We start from the raw sequence: 19107 nt of genomic DNA on the forward strand, positions 1-19107 counted from the left end.
TCACTACCACCAACTCCCCAAACACTAAACGTTAACGCAATACACCCACCCCCTATGCGACACATTTACTCGAGTCCCCCTCGCGGGGAGATGGGCCCTTTTTTCTAAAGCCGGCTTGTTCCCGTAGCTGTTGAAAGACTTATGGTGTTGAAAATTACTTTTGCAAATAACTTGTAAGTAACTGAAAGCAGGCCGATGGATGTGCGGCTTTTAAGCTCCTTCTCTCTTTTATCCTCTGAACCCCATTCCCCCAGTGCATGGTAGAAAATCAGGCTCTACACCTGGTTAGCCTCCCGGCCCTTCCGTCCTTTCTTTCTCCTCTCTCTTGGCATCACCTTTCTTGTGTAAACCCTGTAAAAAAATTAATTTGCATTTTTCCATGCCTTTAGCACCGTTAAAGTCCTCAGGCACTGTGACAATAGATATATGCAAGCTTGGTTAACACAACGTCCCCACCAAGACACAATATTTAGGCTGTAACTCCGTCATCTCCTGTAGCATCTTTGCCCTTCTTAATTCATTGCTTTGAGCGCCGTTGCCAGCTCATCGGTCGTAAACGTCGGAATCTGCCCGACGTCCGTAATCCGAGTCATCGCCAAAAGCGTACAATTTTGCACAAATTCATCCGCTTTTTTTTTTTTGTATATCATTCTTATTTTGCCTTTTCCATCACTGAAGGATGAAGCTCCTGATGTCGCGCATAGAAACGTCGCTCGATTTTTTTTTTTTTCATTATTGGGTTGTTTTGAGCCGTCCGAAAACGTGCCTCAATGGCTGAGCGTTGTGCCGCTTAGTTCACGCACGAGGGTGCGAACCGGCCGCGGCGGCCGTTTTTCGTTCAGCGAGAAACGTAAAGCGTGAACCGCATGGCCGTTTTCGCAAGCGATTAGGCCGCATCGGCGCTGCGCGTGCGATTTTTTCACGCCCGCGTTGACGATTCCGCGCTTGCGGCAGCTTCTGCCTCGCTCAGAAAATGATGCGCTACGCGCGTGGCAGTGGGATGAACCTGACGACTTGCACCAATGGGGAGGCGCGCGCCTCATGGCGGCAGTTTCGAAGCGCTCGAAACAGCCGGCTGGCTCCGCCAGAGATGTTTAGGCTTAGCACCTTGGCAAATATTGCATGGGCGCTTTCACAAGCGGCGCGGGTGATACCGTTTTCGCCCACATTATAAGCTCATTTACCGCACAAGCAAGTTCGTGTGTGCCTTGAGTGACATTTTAGAGAGCGCGTAGAAGCGGTCGCTCGATCTTCCCGCACTTCTTCGAGGCCGAAACCGCCGTTATGTTGTCGCCGCCGGCCACCCCGTGCGTAGCGTGCGCAGCGTGCGGGTGGTTCCGCGGCAGCGGCAGCGCGCTTGTGGCGTGCGCGACGCATTTTCGCGAGCAGAAAACGCTCCATACGGTTCAAGCTTAAAGGATGGTGCGAGTGCAGTTTGCGACGCACGTTAGAGATTATCAAGTTGTTGGTATTAGAGAGTTTTAGTATAGCGTTCTAGCTGTGGCGTTAACGTTTGCACGCTGCAATCGCAAACGAATAGCGCCTCGTTACGCGACGGTTAGCCTGCCCGCTAACGCTATGGGCGCGCTAAAGTAGTGCTTTCCGCTATACCAAAACTCTCTATTGTCTACATTATCCGTAGCCCTCCAGTGTGGCGCGCTTCGGCGCGTATACTATAGCCTAACGTTTTGTTTAAGATGCATACGTCGCCCTCTGCACTTAAATGTATGTGCGTGTCAGCGCGTTTGTTTCAGCATCTAGCCGCTCCCTCGGTTAAATAGGTTTTTTAAGACGCTGTTCTTATGCGGCCGTTACTGAGGTTTCGCGGCGTCTCTCACCTCGAAGTAACTAGAGAGCGAGAAAAACACCAAAAAGAGAGCGAGGAGGAAATCGGAGGAGCGCTAGTGAGACGAAAGTGCTACAAGATGGCGTCAGAGTATCGCGTGCATGCCGCCGTGTGTTCGCCGATGATGCGGTCTCAAAGACATGCTGCGAGCGCGTCCATTGAGGTATGGAAACAATGTGCTGCATGAGCGGAGGGATGTGTGAAGAGTTAAAGTTGTCTGTAATCATACATCTCTCTGTCTGAAGCTGTTTGCCTCAGCTTTTTTTGAAAAGTCGGAACAGCTAAACAGTTGCGCTGAAATTTCGCATTAGGGAGTATTCTTTGTAATCGTCAGCCAATTTTTTGTTTCTTCTGGTATTGCCCTTGTTCCTTTAAATGGCCTAGTGCATGGGTACGGCTATAGTGTCACTAGATAAGGCACGCAAGTTAGCAACGGCGGCCATTTTGGCGTTTATCAGGCATGCCAGATTGCCGCTTCTACGTCCTCACCGCTTACTTTGACGAGGTCATTTGTAAACAACACTGCCGTACTCGGAGTTTCTTGCTATATACACTAGAGAGGAATCTGGCGCTAGCGTCTATGCGGCTCATTTCAAGGCCGTCTGTGTCGTCATGGGCCGCCATTATACCATGCGCTCGCCTTAGTTTCGTTATTGGCTTGGACTGAAGTGCTTTAGCGGCCGTTGTTGCAAATGTGCAGGCGTCCTCGAGCCGAGATCCGTCACCTCCGTCGTGCGAGTGGTAGCGTGGTGAAGCGAGCGGCCAGCAAACATTGCTGCCTTGGAGAAGACGACCAGAAGCCGAAGGCAAACTTAACTTGTTTGCTTCATGGCGAGAAATGAGCCGAAGCAAGACAAGAACGATGCCATGACAGGGCGAGGTTACAGTAAAGGACTCGAGCAGAGTGACAGCATTGATTCGCAGCTCCAACAGGAATGAACCTCAGAGCTTAGGGGCTCTTATTTATGCCCAAAGTGCTAACTGTCAGACAAGCGTTCCCTTTGGTTTTTGCACACGGCGCGACATTGTACAGACACACACAACGCTCTTTCCAGAGTTCGTGAGGGGCCGGTAGTAGCGGCGCACGCTGGGTCCGAGAGAGAGGGTTTCTCCGCGGCGGCTTCCGCGTCCTCGGGGCATGTATCTACACGTCGCGTTCGCCGCCGTGGAAGTTTGAATCACGTCGACAGCGAGGCGCCAGCGATCCTGCGAGTGCAGTTGGTGCAGGATGGTGCGAGTGCAGGATGGTGCGAGTGCAGTTTGCAACGCACGTTAAAGATTATCAAGTTGTTGGTATTAGAGAGTTTTAGTATAGCGTTCTAGCTGTGGCGTTAACGTTTGCACGCTGCAATCGCAAACGAATAGCGCCTCGTTACGCGACGGTTAGCCTGCCCGCTAACGCTATGGGTGCGCTAAAGTAGTGCTTTCCGCTATACCAAAACTCTCTATTGTCTACATTATCCGTAGCCCTCCAGTGTGGCGCGCTTCGGCGCGTATACTATAGCCTAACGTTTTGTTTAAGATGCATACGTCGCCCTCTGCACTTAAATGTATGTGCGTGTCAGCGCGTTTGTTTCAGCATCTAGCCGCTCCCTCGGTTAAATAGGTTTTTTAAGACGCTGTTCTTATGCGGCCGTTACTGAGGTTTCGCGGCGTCTCTCACCTCGAAGTAACTAGAGAGCGAGAAAAACACCAAAAAGAGAGCGAGGAGGAAATCGGAGGAGCGCTAGTGAGACGAAAGTGCTACAAGATGGCGTCAGAGTATCGCGTGCATGCCGCCGTGTGTTCGCCGATGATGCGGTCTCAAAGACATGCTGCGAGCGCGTCCATTGAGGTATGGAAACAATGTGCTGCATGAGCGGAGGGATGTGTGAAGAGTTAAAGTTGTCTGTAATCATACATCTCTCTGTCTGAAGCTGTTTGCCTCAGCTTTTTTTGAAAAGTCGGAACAGCTAAACAGTTGCGCTGAAATTTCGCATTAGGGAGTATTCTTTGTAATCGTCAGCCAATTTTTTGTTTCTTCTGGTACTGCCCTTGTTCGCTCTTGTCATTCATGTTTTACTTTTTTCTTGGACGTTTCGTAGGGCAACATATATGTTTCACTGCGGCCAGGTCTTGGAGTAGATTTTCTACCACTTCTGTTCTGTGGACACGGAACAACGAGAGAGAGAGAGAGAGAGAGAGAGAGAGAGAGAGAGAGAGAGAGAGAGAGAGAGAGAGAGAGAGAGAGAGAGAGAGAGAGAGAGAGAGAGAGAGAGAGAGAGAGAGAGAGAGAGAGAGAGAGAGAGAGATGGTCTTATGATCTAATTAAGGGAGGCTGGTAGGGAAGAAGAGGGGCACGGATGGAAGGAATTATGGAAGAGATACCACGGTTTAATGTTACGCAGTCCGTGCAAGGTTTGTGAGGTCACACATCACTTGAATTATACTCGGTGACAACTTAAGAACGGCACCGGAAGTTGCCGCTGTGCCTTATCACCGTAGCCGGATGTTTCTCCGCGCGGCGCAAGTAGGGCGTTACTGGGAATATTTTGAACATGGCGTGAGCCGTTCCCGTGATTTTTTGGCCTTAATATGCTTATAAACGACTCCAGTGACGACCAACAAACGCGCGCGCACTGACGTCACGGGTCCGGCGCTTTGACGGAGTGATACACTACATGAGGTGGTGCCGTTTTGAGTTGTAACCGAGTATAGTACTGATCATTCCGTAGAGGTGAAAAAAATGGCCGCGCACCAGCTGGCGTCGCTGCAAATGTCGTAGAAAGACGACAACCCTCTGCAGCCCCCTCTCCCCTGCCCACCCCTCACGCTGTTTTCCTCCTGTCTCTGCCAGAGATGTAAGTGGTAGAAAAAACATTTGAAATTTTGGAAAGAAAGTTTCTTTTTCCTTTTCTTTAGCGAGGATAAAATTTAAAAAAAATCACGAACCATCGATGATTGGACGCTAAACTTTCTCGTGAGGGATTCCTTGGTTGCCGTCTGAGTTTTGACTGCGACTCGCAGACGGTTTGGACTTTGACTCGTAGAGCTTTGACTTTGACTCACATGCAGTCTGGACTTTTGATCGCATGACTTTGACTTTGACCCTTCGCTATTCGATTTCCTACGAAGAAAGTTTCGCATGCATTCAACCATCGTCGTTGTTACACGGAGGGGTGCATGATTTTTCGGTCTAATTTTGCTCGTCCATTCACCCCTCTGCAAATCCAAGCATCTTCCACCGTGCCGGGATGGCGCAATAGGATATTCATAACGCGACGGACCCAAGTTCGATTGCAACCACGGGAAGCGGTAATTATAGACGGTACTCTTTTTCGGTATATTTAAACGCGAAAATTTTGGTCTGTTTGTCTGTCCGTCTGTTCATTGATTCAGTTGCATGACCAAAAGTTAAAATGGAATCTTGCAGGAAAAGTTTGCAAAACTTTTTCCAAACCGCCAAATCTGGAAGCCCACTCGATCCTTGTCGACATTGTTGAGCAAAAAGAAAACATCAGGCATCATTGACGGAAAACAGCAGCACATATATTGTATATATTTGCACTGTTCTTTACATTAAATATATACATGACTCGCTGATTTTCGCGATTGAATATTAAAATGTGTGTTAAGAACAATATTTTGTCACAAATATACAAAGATAGCAAGCAACGAGTGTGGACCTCGTGACGGCGTTTCAAGTTGTACAGTAACGAAAGGAACCAATAGATGGCGCTCGAGCAGTGGAACGCGCGAAAATTGAAATGATTTTAGCGAACCTCCTCCGTGTTTATCGTGGGCGGTGCGAAGCGGGAGAGGGAAGAGCGTGACGTGGCATGGGCGGCAGAACGTCTTTCGACGACATTTGGAGCGAAGTGAGCAGATACGCGGCCATTTTTTTCATTCACTTCCCAGCGATAATCATCATCGTCAAAGGAATTTGGCTTTTCTGCGGTGCGTTTTGGGTGGGCTACAGACGACATCAGTGAGAGGCTGAAAGCTTCGCTTTGAAACAAACAGTTCTTCCGAACGGAATTTCATCGGGAAGCATCTCTCGCCTGACGTCGGAAAAATGTTGTCTAACGACGCAGCTAGAATGCAGAGCTTGCAAGGAAGTTTGGTTAAAAGAAGAAGTTTGGGAGTCTTCGATGCACCTGGTGCGAGATTCTCAGTTGTGTCCGTTTCTAAAATTTTTATTTCGCGTCTGTTTCAGTCGTGACGTACTTGCACTTGCGAGGCCTGTGACCGGCGGATGTGCTGCGTCACACCTGGCCGACTGCTTTCAGCCAATCAAGGCTCGCTCGAAACGGACACTTTGAAACAGACATGAAGTTCACAAAAAAAAAAAAAATGCGGAGCTTGCACTAAGTCGCGCAAGGCTTGAACCGTAGCGAAGCTGCACTATTTCTTTCTGCGTGAGCACTGAAGGACAGATCACCACGCATTTGTATACAAGCTTTAAATTGTTTATTTACATCTTCCGTCGTCGTGGTTTATAAGCATTATGAATCCACAAAATAACTAAAACGGTTCTTGCGGCGTTCAAAATATTCCCAGTAACGCACTACTTGCGCAGCGCGGAGTAGCATCCAGCTGCGGTGACGAGGCACAGTGGCAACTTCCGTTGCTGTAACCGGGTATCGTAGTCATCGTCATAGGCATCGACATCGTCGTGTCCTTCATTGCGAGCATCGCGTGCGCGGTGTAGCGCTCGACGACAGCTGAAACGCAGCGGCGGCGCGTGCGTGCCCGACGCATGCGCGGCGTTCCTGGAGTCGCGTCGAGGTTCCGCGGAGCAGGTGTTGCGCCAGCTGTAGCGTTGCTGGTTGCTAGGCAACGCGAGGCGCTCCTTGGTGTTTTCGCTGGTTCTTTGTTTTTCTTTTTTGCTAAAGCCACTCGGCGTGTCGGGAACGCTTGGCGGTCGCCGCCACGAGGCGCGCGCTCACGAGCGCTCTGTATTTTCTTGGTAGTAGGGGCGAAACCCCTTAGGACCTCGCTTTGTCTGTGGCTTGTCCCTTGGCGTCTGTGTACACAGTGTTGCAAATCATAGAGCTTCATACCAATGAAACTAGAGGGGACACTGGCGCTGCAATCGTTCAACCCCCATGGAGCTGATTGTGTGACGTAGACTCGTGATTTTCGAACTTGGCTTAACTTGAGGCTTGACAATTGTTATATGTACTAGGCTTCGTACTTTTCCGCTCCGTCAGTTTCGGTTTCGGCGTCGAAAGCATCGGTGGGTCATTCCGGGGCAGAATTGCTGCTGGCGTTCGATTCCAGCGGCTGCAGTGCGCAAATACTGCACGGCTGGAATGAATGGATACGGGAAGCACTTAGCGCCTGGTAGTGCGTTCCATCCTAGTCACGTTCATGACTACGCTTGCGATTATAACACGAGCACGGTAGCGCCGAAGACAAATAAAAATCTTTTATCAGCAGTAAGTATGTGTGCACAGCCGGTGATTTTTTTTTTAAGGTTGCGGGAGCGTCCACCAGCGGGTGGGTCGTGCACCTTATCGTGGGAGAAAGCGGCGAAACAAGTGAGGGTAGGCCGCTTGCATAGGACGATCCCGCCAGTGCAACCGTCGTCTGCTAGGCTGTTCCCGCAAGCACAACACAGGGCCCGACACAGTCCCTTTCCGTTGCTAATCAGCTGCGTGTATTCACCGGCGTAACCAAGGCTCACGCGCAATCGCTGTGACCGCCCGTAACCATGGACGCATATGGGGTGTTTGAAGCTGAAGGCAAAAACAATGTAATGAATACTCTGTATAGGCAGTGCAGTATCAGACAGGGGAAGAAAATGTACCTCTGCAACGGTAGAATGGCTTTACCTATTGCAACAGAACGTGGCCAAATGATTGTCTGGGGCCTACCAGTACTTTTGGGCCATAAACTATGGCTTACATAGCTATGTACTGGTGAAGCCATATGCCTGTAAGATGAGGCGATCACCAGCATGCATGCTTGCTATTCAATGAAGTCGCTGTGAGTCTAGATTGGTCACAGTGTTCCCCATCCAGTGGCAGGTGTTGCTGTAGCAACTGTTTGCGTTAGTGGAACCCTGGCTCAGCGCCTGGAGACAGGCATATTGAGCACACAGAAAAAGTTGGCGACTGGCGATTGCTGTGTGAATTTATTGTGCCAACAGCCAAGTGCAGAATTCAGTTTCACTCATTTATAAAAAAGCCCTCACCACAGTCATACTCTGTAACACTAATAAAAAAAGCACAGCATTGCTTAATACATCAAAAGCAAGAGTGCAAGCTTACCTTGAGGAAGTTGTTTTGAACTTCTGAAGGCTGGTAAACATCAAACATGCAAACTATGCAGTGAAAATGAGTGAAGACATAAGCATGTCGCATCAATGTATTTATTGTCCCATCCAAGAGCCAGCATTGCTTAATACAACAAAAGCAAGAGTGCAAGCTTATCTTGAGGAAGTTGTTTTAAAATTTTGAAGGCTGGTGAACAGCAAACATGCAAACTATGCAGTGAAAAGGAGTGAAGGCATAAGCATGTCGCATCAATGTATTTATTTTCCCATCCAAGAGCCACTGTGAACATATTGCTACCAGGATTTAGTTTGTAGCTACCAACCAGCATTGCCATTTTCGCAACCAGCATACCGATGTACGCAGGCTGCTTTATGCAGAATCAACAAAATGGTTACTGTAAGTGGCAAACAAATGCGACGTTAGGTTACGGTAAAAAGATTGCATGAAAGTAACCCTAGAAAAGCTTATAGCTGTAGAGCAGAAGTGTTTCGATCAGCATCTGCCAGCATAGTAGAAGCAGGGCAACAATATCTGATCAACGAACAAAACAAGGGTCTTAAAACAGCGTACACTCGGCATGACAATATACAGCCACAGTGAACAGCAGTGGGTGGATACAATCTGCAACTTGATAACAGCCAGAAGTAGGTGAGGCAGCCTTCTACCCCACTGATCAGAACCTTTTGAGCCATACTGACAGTGCAAGATGGGGAAGGGCAGCTTAACATTTTTCAATCCATTGTTTGGGCAGACATCAATGGTGCATAAACAAAACACTGCAGCCACAACGTATAATGTAAGTTTTAACTGACATTCACGTGGTGAAAGCTGATCCCCTACGTCACACCTTCATGAATATGTTGCTGGAGGAGGTGGCGGCGCCACAAAAAGTTTGTGAAAGGTGCACAATAGAACCTGGCTTCAATGGAGATTTACATGGGCAGTGGGGACGTGCCAGCTCCCTCACAGTCATTGGCACCACGCACATTCCTCCTCAGCAGGGTCCCTCAAGTGAATACCACTTTAGAACACAGTGGGCTAAAATACCACGCAGAATACTTCCACTTCATTCTTTCAGTTTAATAAGCACGTACACAAGTCTTCAAATGGCTGCTCATAGTAGTTAAATGAAGTTGGTTTCATGCTGTGCCAAGGCTATCGCAAATGAAGCCACTGCTATAAGTCACATTTATGCATACAATGTATGGTTTCGAACAACTAATTTTCTTGCACCCGAGAAAATTAGTTTGAATCTTGAGTGCCTAACAAGCAAGATTCAAAGAACATCTTCCATGCACTACAAGGCACTTTCCTCACCACTTGTTTTTCTCTTTATTGTGCAGCTGAATGTACCGGATTGTTTTTACTATTTACATATCGTAGGCTGCAATCAACCTCTCCCCAAGCCCTTTTGCTTTTTGAATGGTGGCCCTTGCTAGAATTTTTATGTTTTTGGCAGCTTGGCGGCATGCCTGCCTTGTCTTGCGCTGCTGATGATCCATCCAATGATCCTGACTTGGAAACTGGTTGCATGTCTGGTGCAGCTTCTTGTGTTGCCTGCTGGTCTGCTCCTTGCACTGCTGACACAGCTGGGAGCTGTATCGAAATGGATGGCATCATTGAAGGTTTTGCAAGGCTTTTGTACAGATATTTAGAGCACAAGTATGTACTCTTAAAATCCAGCACACTAACATGCTTATTTACAAAAAGGGTTCCAGCAACATAACATATTCAATGACTCTGGCTTTCTCGTAAAAACACACAGTTACGATCAGCTGCGCGCTGAAGTGTTGACACTGAAGTCATTACTTAAACCAAAGAGAAGGCACATACAATGAACTCACAGGAAGCCAACAATGTTTTCAAAGGTCGTGCTTTAACAAAACATGACTTTAGCAGTTGGATTATTCAAGACTGAACAACCACACAAAATGAGTAAATGTTTTGAACTTATTGTGGAACAGTTACGGAACAACGAATGCATGAAGGCAGCTTGTGTATTATGGAAATGGTACCCCTGAGGCACTATTTAGTTGCTATTTAGGCAAGCACCGTCTGATCAGCAACATTTACGCTGTTTGACACCTTCGCACGTAATTTCCAACTGTTACTGCGCTTCGACACGCTTGTATGGAGGCACTGGAAAAAATAGGGTGCCTTCAATTTCACACGCGTACCTGGTTATATCTGGGCGTGAGACCTCGGTTAGACAGGTGATTATTGGTACTTGTGGGCGTGTAATGTACACACACGGTGCTTAGATATATCAGTGCGCGTTATTGGTCATCTAATAGAAATATTCTACACGGGAATTTTCACAAAATTAGGAACTCCCGTAAAATGCAGCCCACTGCTCCAGAACGCCCTGCATGCCTGCCGCTAGGCCGTCTTCTGGAAGGTTAAAGGGGTCCTGAAATACCTTCCGCCGATGCATGGATGTACATGTAGCCAAATAAAGCAATCTATTTGCAATCTCCTCCCGCAAGAATTTTGTTAAAGCGATGAGTATTAGCTGAGAAATCGTAAATCAAAAACCGCGCATTATCGTCGCTCCGCGTTTCCTCCTCCTTTCGACTTACTCTCCGCTGTTGACGGCGCGCGAGCTTTGCCTCCCATGATGCTGCGCTCCGCAGCGGTGACGTACTTCCGCTATTGCGCTGCTACTGTCGTCTGCTACGGGCAAGCTTTGTTGACACCATGAATCCCGCACTTCGCTCAAGGCTGGAAAACCGAACGAAAAATCTGGCCGCATGTGTGCGGCGGCCTGGCCTTGCCCTTTCGCGGTGTTCGTTGGTGCAGTTGCTATCGGTGGCACGTGACTTTTTATCGGCGGCGAACTCGCAGCCGTACGGGGAAGATCGTGCGCTCGTTCCCTTTGATGCACCGACACTGTTTATCCAAAAAGTGCCGTATCAGATGTGGCCCCGCTGGTGCCGGGTCTTATTTTGCGGCGGTCGTAATTCCTGCCGGCGGCATGTGCAAAAGACATTTTAAATCGATACAGAACCCGTGCACAAAACCCTTCAATCATGTGACCAGTTCAGCTTGGGGCGACGCGTGGTGGAGAGCGGCAACGTTGGCAAAGCATGCTCCACCGCGGCTCTGAGCTTTCTAGCGCTGAAGCGAGCGCCACTTCTTTGAGAATCTCAAACATCGGTTGCCTTGACAACAAGGCACAAACCACTGTAGAACTCAGTTACGGTTGCGTGTTCCCGGTTCAGCTCGGGGCCCCACCTCGCGACATGTGGGCACTGCAGGCGTACCACCCACTCCCATTGGGAAGTGCGAGATGCGTTTGACATTACAGGAGGCGATGGTGTGTGTGTGTTGTGGACGTCTTTGTTTCGCGATGCAATGCGACGTTGTGCTTCTGCGGGTGTATAGTGCTTCCCATGGTCTGGGTTATCTTTCTCGAGTGACGTACGACTCAACTTCGCATGGGGTATGTGCAGTGTGCGTGGCTAAAAGCCATCTCGGCTTGTGCGCCGGAGTTAAGTGACTTGCTGTTCGTCCCCGCAAACCGCGCGCGAGGTGAGTGCCGAATTTACGACGGGCAGGAGGAGGCAACCCATCGTCTTTCAATCGCGGTTCAGACTTGCAACGCATGTTGTGACGTTGTGTTCGTTCGAAACCCATCTCTGGATTGTTTTGAAGTAGAATAAAATGTATGCGTCAAACCCGGGCATTCGGCTCAGGGCGTTCTCTGCGATTGCACGAAAGAAGTGCCACGGGGCTTCAACGCTTTCTTTACGGAACGTACTCAGGTAAGGGAATATCCATGTCGTGTTATGGCCGTGCTGCATTTAATACAAACGGTTAAACGTTTGTTTACACTTGTTTCGTTTGTCGTAAAATGTCCAAGCACTCCGGCACTCCGCCGGCAGATCAGCCGGCGAGCCGACGCTGAGCAGACGACTCATCTCTTTGCCGGAAGTGCGTGAAAAAGCCGCCCAATAGCAGGATGTCTAGCTCATGACGAACATCTGGGAATCGATGATGTAGACATGTGAAGATGGCGGCGTCCAAAAACACGAAGGAAAGGGTGAGAAAAAAGCGACAAACTTTGCAACAAAAGTGTGAGCTTTCCGCTGCGCGTAAAAGAGTAATACTTGGCACAGATGACGTTGACGACCCAATCTAACGATTGCGCTAGTTCATTTAGTGTGCTCAAAACACCTTTCAGGGCCCCTTTAACACGAATGAAGTATGAGAATTTTTTCGCTGTGTGGTCTGATAAGATACCCTGTTTCCTACGTTTGTCGCTCTCAACATATAAAATTAACATTTGCTCACAGAAACAGCTCTACAGTGCGTCAAGACATCAAGAATATACGAATAGTACAACAAAGAAAGAACCCGATTAACCATCCGGCCAATAAAACATCGTCTACGTGTTAGCGACAAACAGAGGTGATATGGTCGAGTTCCGTGGTCGAGTTGGCCGTTATGGCTTGTTTAAGGCACCAAAGCAAACGATCAGCTGTTACTCAGCGTCCTTTCACGATTTTGTCAGCATGCCGACCGCACGTCGGTTAAGGCGACAACAGTTACGCTTATGAGTGGAAATGAACAACAACCGTGTATACTTACTTGGGGTTATATGACGCGTCGCTCCGCTACTCGTAGTCTTCCAGAACGAAATTTAACGCTGTACAGCGGCCCTTCAGCAGACACATGCCACCGCCGACTCGCACGCAAAAAAAAAAAACAAAAAAAAAACACGAAAGAAAATACGCTTCGCCGCCGAATCGCCGGCTCCGCTAAACTCAGCCGCGTATGCCGTTCACAAATCACTTCCCCTCTTATAAAAGAGTACTTCTAAACCTTAATTAAAATTTAACGTATAGTACAAGTTGTTTATGCGACTAATAATTTATACAGTAATAAACATTAGTTGTAGATTTTCAGTTTAAAAAAAGGTATTTCGAGTCAAGTCAAGATGTCGGCATAGTCAAGCCAAGTTTGAAAATCACACGTCTATTTGGCTTGGCCGCCCTCATGGGGGTTGAAGCAGACGATCAACGGCTCGCATAGACACTAGCGCCAGTGTCCCCTCTAGTGTATATTAGTATGAAACTCTATGTTGCAAATGCGCGAGGAGCATTGCGTTGGATTGGATTGGATTATATTGAATTGTATCGGATTGGATTGAATTGGAATTGTATATACTGTACACCCGCGTTGTCACTCATTCACATGCGCGAGTGGGCAATGCCACGGGTGGTTCACGGTAAGAACGATCCCCAGTGCTTCGCCCACTCGTCATGATTAACTTCGTGGAGATGCGTGAATCTTTTTTACGGATTACGCGCCACATATTACGGCCTCGCTACAACAGCTCCGCAATTAAAACTGAGAATACTGTCCCAGGATCAGTACACGTGGCGGCAAGGACTTTGCTTCAACCAACCCTTGGGTGCCCTCACCTGTCGCGCTGACTCCCCCTTGTTTCTACCGCATGTGTAAGAGACTGGCCCCTGTCTCAAAATGTGCACACCAAAGCTCGCAGGCGATAGCTTGCAACAAGGACGCTGTCGCTTGGACGCTATCACTCTTGAGGCGATATAGCGTCCAACAACTTGAAAGTTGTTGTATACGTGCAATCCAACCTCAATATCTGGAACGCTTTGTCCTCTGCACACCTAAGCACTGACACGTCAAGCGAAAATTAATCAGACACGGATACATCCTCGACGCTTTGTAGTGAAATCAACGAGCTTGACGTGAAATCTTGCCGGGATTGGGAAAGCAGAAGCTCTGCTGGGGCTTTTGTGATGCAGCTAGATATTACAATCTTTTTATAGTTAACGAAATTATTGTGTCGGTTTTTCACAGACCCGAGCGCAATCGCCTTCTTAGAGGCAGCCGTTGTGCCATCAAATCCTGCTACAGCAGGATTTATTATAAGCGATTTTAAATCTGCGATCAAAAACATTAACAATGGTTGTAACTGTGATCAGGATGTAACAATGGCGGTTTCTGTCCGTACTTCATTATATCCCTTGATACTGGTCACTTTATACCGGGGTGTTTAACCGGAACCGAACTGGCATTTTTGCCAGAACTAAACCCGAACCCGATCCGTTATTTTGTGAGTTCGCTTAATCCAAACCGGAACTGAAGCGATAAAAATTGGCTGGCGATTATTATACGCCGTAATGCGATATTTGGGCTCAGGCAGCACTCACTGGTGGGTTCTCTCTGACTGACTGAAAAACATTTATTTACAGAAGTTTGTACAGGGAGGGTGGGAGCGGTCCTTAAGGGGCCGCCCCGTACAAAGACTAGGTGGGCTCCCCCTTACGGGAGCCCAATGGCGTCGGCCGCGGCCCGGGCCCGCCCGACCAGGGCCCGTTGGGCCGTCAGGTCAGAGCAGCCGAGCAGGGCTGCCTCCCAGTCCTCCCGGGAAGGGTTGGGTAGAGGGGGTAGGTTTGGGGTTTTTTGGCACGCCCACACCATGTGGAAAATGTCAGAGGAATCTTCCTCGCAGTGCGGGCACTTCCCCGTGCAAGCGGGGTCGAAGTGTTTTAAGATTGCCGGGCACAAGAGAGTTTTCGTATAAAGGCGAAGGAGGATGCGCTCCTCCGCCTCACCGACTCAAGGGGTGCCTGCCGCAATATCGAACAGGGGTGCATTCCGTACTTTGCTTACAAAATTCTGCAAAACAGTAACTACCTGGGTGCCCCCGCGAATCGAACGATCATATGGGCTCCGGGCCTCCGGCTCACATGGGCCTTGAGGGTAACGAGGTGGCTGACGCCGCTGCCCGCGCGCTCACTCTCCGGGCATCATCCTCATCTCCCACCGATCCGGACCTAGAACCTACTCCCGCTTGCACCTTTAAGGAGGTCACACAGTTTTATCAATCCGGCCAGTCCGTCTATCCCAAGCCCTGTAGGGGTCTCACGAAGGCGGAGGAGCGCATCCTCCTTCGCCTTTATACGAAAACTCTCTTGTGGGTTCTCTCGAGGGCAGCGATGATGAGCCTCTGCGTCGGCGGCGCGAAGTGCGTCTCATGAAGGGACCGCGACCCGCGTTTTAGGCAGGGAACGCACACCATCATCACGCGCACGCCCCCCTCACGTTTTCCCCAAGCGTCGCGCCGTCACAGCGCCTCGCGCGGGCACAGCATACTGCCCCCTCCCTTCCCCTACCGCACAGTTTCGGAGAGCGCTGGCTCGCGCCACCATAGGTTCAGTTGTCAAACTCCGCCGCGTTTCGCGGGACTGCCACCTCACGCGGGAGCCAGTGGCGCTGCAGTCGCAAGCGGATCCGTCGCGGCAGCCGAGGCGCCGAGGCCTGGCTACAGTCCGGTCGCATCAACGTGGGTCGCATCGTCTGGTTTCGGTGTCGGCAGTATCGTCTCGTCGAAAGTGCGGTGTGGTTCGTGAGCGATTGCTGTTTGGTGGTGTCGGGTGGTGCAGTTTATTATGGGAAAGTGCGTGCCATAACCATCTTTGTGAGAAACATGCCGACGTGCTGCGTGCCCGGCTGCACGAGTGGCTATCGAAATGACGCAAACCGCTCACAGCGGCATTTCTTTTGTGCACCGAGTGACGAAGGACTGCGCTCCACGTGGGATAGAGCGATTCCACGGGCGGACAAAAGCCTAACCAGTAAGTCAAGAATATGCGATTTGCATTTTCATGACCAAGACATCGAGAAGATGTACATTCACGTGATTGAGGGTAAAAGTGTAGAAATCCCTCGTGGAAAGTGGAGCTTGAGAAAAAATGCTGTGCCGAAGGTATTTCCAAATCTCCCCGTTTATTTCTCGAAGCCACCGGAGAAGAGACGGAGGGAGAGAAGCGGAAACCACGATGCAGCCGCCCAAGCCCGGGACGAACGTCGGGTCGGCCACTGCGATGACGACTCTGAAGATTTGCATACGACTCCTGACGTGTCAATTGTAACAGCTAATGACATGAAATCCATGCAAGTGCCTGACCGTTGGCGTGTGATCCCGCTTGATAGCAGAGACGGTGAGCTCGTTGCATTCTTTACTTTGAATTCAGAAGAGGAGGCTCCACAGATTGAAAAATGTGTAGTTTGCAACGGAAAGTCGGCTACCGCAAGTGCCTACGGTCGTCCCGCGAAAGCCTTAACAAATGTCAGCATATCCACGCTGGAGAGTTTGACAGCTTTCTTGCAAACTGTTGACGATATGCAGGCTTGTAAAGGAGTTCGAGTTCAATGTGACAAGTGCATTTCTCATAAATGCCAAGTGCTGTCGTCCCAGCCAACGTGTTCGTCCTGCCGAGTTCATGAAAAGAAACTTGTCAGGAAAGCCACCCTGAAGCAAAATAGATTTGCACGTAGGCACAAGAAAGAGAAGAACTTAAAGAAGAAGGTCAGGAGAGCAGCTGCTAAGAAGGCTTCTTTTAAGAAGAACATCAAAGATTTGAAAGCCCAGCTGGCAACTCAGAAATCTGACTCCGTCAATGAGGCATTGAGCTCTCTTCCAGCCATTCAGCAGGTGGCATTTCAGACATCGCTGAAGCAGTCGCAGGCCAAAGGCCCTAAAGGTGTGCGGTACACGCGAATGTGGTTGATGAACTGCTTGCTTCTCCGCATAGCAAGCCCAAAGGCCTACAACCTTATGCGAAACATGAAGTTGCTGCCCCTGCCCACATGCAGCCGACTGAGCCAGATTATTTCTGGAGTGCCATGCGAGTATGGCTATAACGAAGTTGCCCTCAAGACGATCGAATCGTTTTTTCAGGATAAGCCTGATGTGGAAAAACTTGGCACACTGGTTCTTGATGAAATTAAGCTGCGTGCATCAGTTGATTTTAACAAGTCAACATACAAATTTGACGGATTTGTTGATTTTGAAACGCCATCAGGGCAACACAGCTCTGCTGTACCAGCTGACCATGCGCTCGTCATCATGTTTATTCCCCTCTTTCAAAAGTGGGTGCAGCCAGTGGCCAGTTTTGCGACTAGAGGGGCTGCCCCTGGCCTTGTTTTGGCCAAGCTTGTCCTAGAGTCAGTGCTTCAACTGGAGCAGCACGGTGCCTCAGTTATTGCTGTTGTGAGTGATGGCGCCGGTAATAACCGGTCAATGTGGACGCAAGTCGGAGTTTCAGGAAAAATCAGTCAACCTGTGAACAAAATTCCCCACCCATCACTTGAAGATGGACGTTTCCTGTATTTCCTCTGTGATGTCCCTCACATCGTCAAGTGTGTAAGAAACAACCTTTTGACGCACACGTATGCAAAGGTGAGCATAGTCCACCTATTTATACCGATGTTAACCGATTCTAGTGTAATTCCTTAACTGGCATACTTGTGGCAGGGCTTTCTCACACAGCCGCGACACTTTGCTTTATTTTCTCAGGCTGGCTCAGACTTGATCAACTTCGATCATTACCGGCAGTTACACAACACGGAAAAGCCAATGCAACTGAAGACTGTTCCCAAGCTCACAGCATCCCACGTAAATCCGGGGAAACTGGAAAAAATGAACGTCCGGCTAGCAACGCAGGTAAGCTGTCCTAGCCATTTTGCCTTGTTCATTACAGTGCGGAAATATTATATATGTTAAAAACATATTCTTCGTGTATACTTTCAGCTTTTCAGTAGAAGTGTCGCCATTGGGATCAGATTCTACAGAGAGAACCAGCAGCTTGGATTTGAAGGCACAGAAGGCACCGAGAATTTCACCCTGCGAATGAATGACTTGTTCGATGCATTAAATGCAAAGTGTCCTTCGGAAGGCATTTACAAGAATTCTCCGAAAATCAAGGTGAGGTAACTTTGCTTTCCTTGACCTAATTGCACCTCTTACATGCATGTTTTGCTGCATTACAGGTCATTGAGGACTTTCTTGAAATGGTCAACACCACTGAAAGGAGCAGTGCAGCGGAGAAGACGCGGATGTTCGCCTCCCAAATGACCATTGAGTCTCTTAGAGTAACTCTGATGTCAGTCTTGGACATTATTGCTCTCCTACATGCTCGGAATGTTCTGTATGTGCTCACCGCAAAGCTCAATCAGGACCCATTAGAGGTATGACCTTTCCCAAAGCACCTTGCTTATGTTTTCCTGGTGTTTTCTAATTTTTTTGTGTGAAGCACTGTGTAAAGAATCCTATTTCTTCAGTTCTTGTTTTGTGGGATGACAAGTTTATATTTTTTGCTATCTTTTTTGCATATTAGCGCTTCTTTGGAGTGGTCAGAGGCTTCGGTGGGGACGAGGATCACCCCACGATAACTCACTTCGGCCAGATATTCCGACTCCTGTGCCTCTACACCCCACTGAAGATGGCAACAAAGGGAAATTGTTCAGGCGAAGCAGACTCGGTCCTTGTTGCAGTTGACGAGAGCCTCAGCAAGACAAAGTTGGATGCACTTTCTAAGAAGGAAGCCCGTGAGGACAAGCTGGGAAAGTGTATTTCCCAGATTGAGTTTCAGGAGCCAGTAGCTGAAGACAATCTGCAACACAGTTATAGCCGCTCCACTGCAAGACAGAATGCTCTGCATTACCTTGCAGGGTACGTTGCCAAGAAGGCTCGCAAGTCCACTACCTGTGCGGACTGCCTTGCGGCACTTGTGTCAACAGATAACGTCCCCCCAGCAGCCAAGCTGACTGAAATGAGGTCATTTGTGCCGGGTGCCCTACAACATCCATCAGATGCACTGACGAGTCTGGTCGATGGCATCGAACGCGTCATTGAGAAGAAGACAGAAAAAAAGGAAGCTTTCGGTGACCTCTTTTGGGATATCCTGGAGGAGCTATCCCAGAACACTCTAGTCCGGGTTGGATGCAGTGTCCACTTTGAAGAGTTGAGTGCCCGCGTCTTGAAGTTTTACCTAGTGACACGGATGCACTTTTACACAAAGTTCCTGCACCAGCAAGAGAATGCCAGCATTCAAGTGAAGGCGGCAAGAAAGCGTGCAAAGTTGATTTAGAGACTGACGTCAACTGAGTGAAGTGCTAAAAGTATTGTGTTGTAAATGTCGAACAAGCCTTTGGGAAATACTATCATTTCATGTTGCA

This window comes from Haemaphysalis longicornis, unplaced genomic scaffold (assembly GCF_048455015.1).
Source record: "Haemaphysalis longicornis isolate Haplotype H1 unplaced genomic scaffold, Haemaphysalis longicornis Haplotype H1 scaffold_2, whole genome shotgun sequence".
Taxonomy (NCBI): Eukaryota; Metazoa; Arthropoda; class Arachnida; order Ixodida; family Ixodidae; genus Haemaphysalis; species Haemaphysalis longicornis.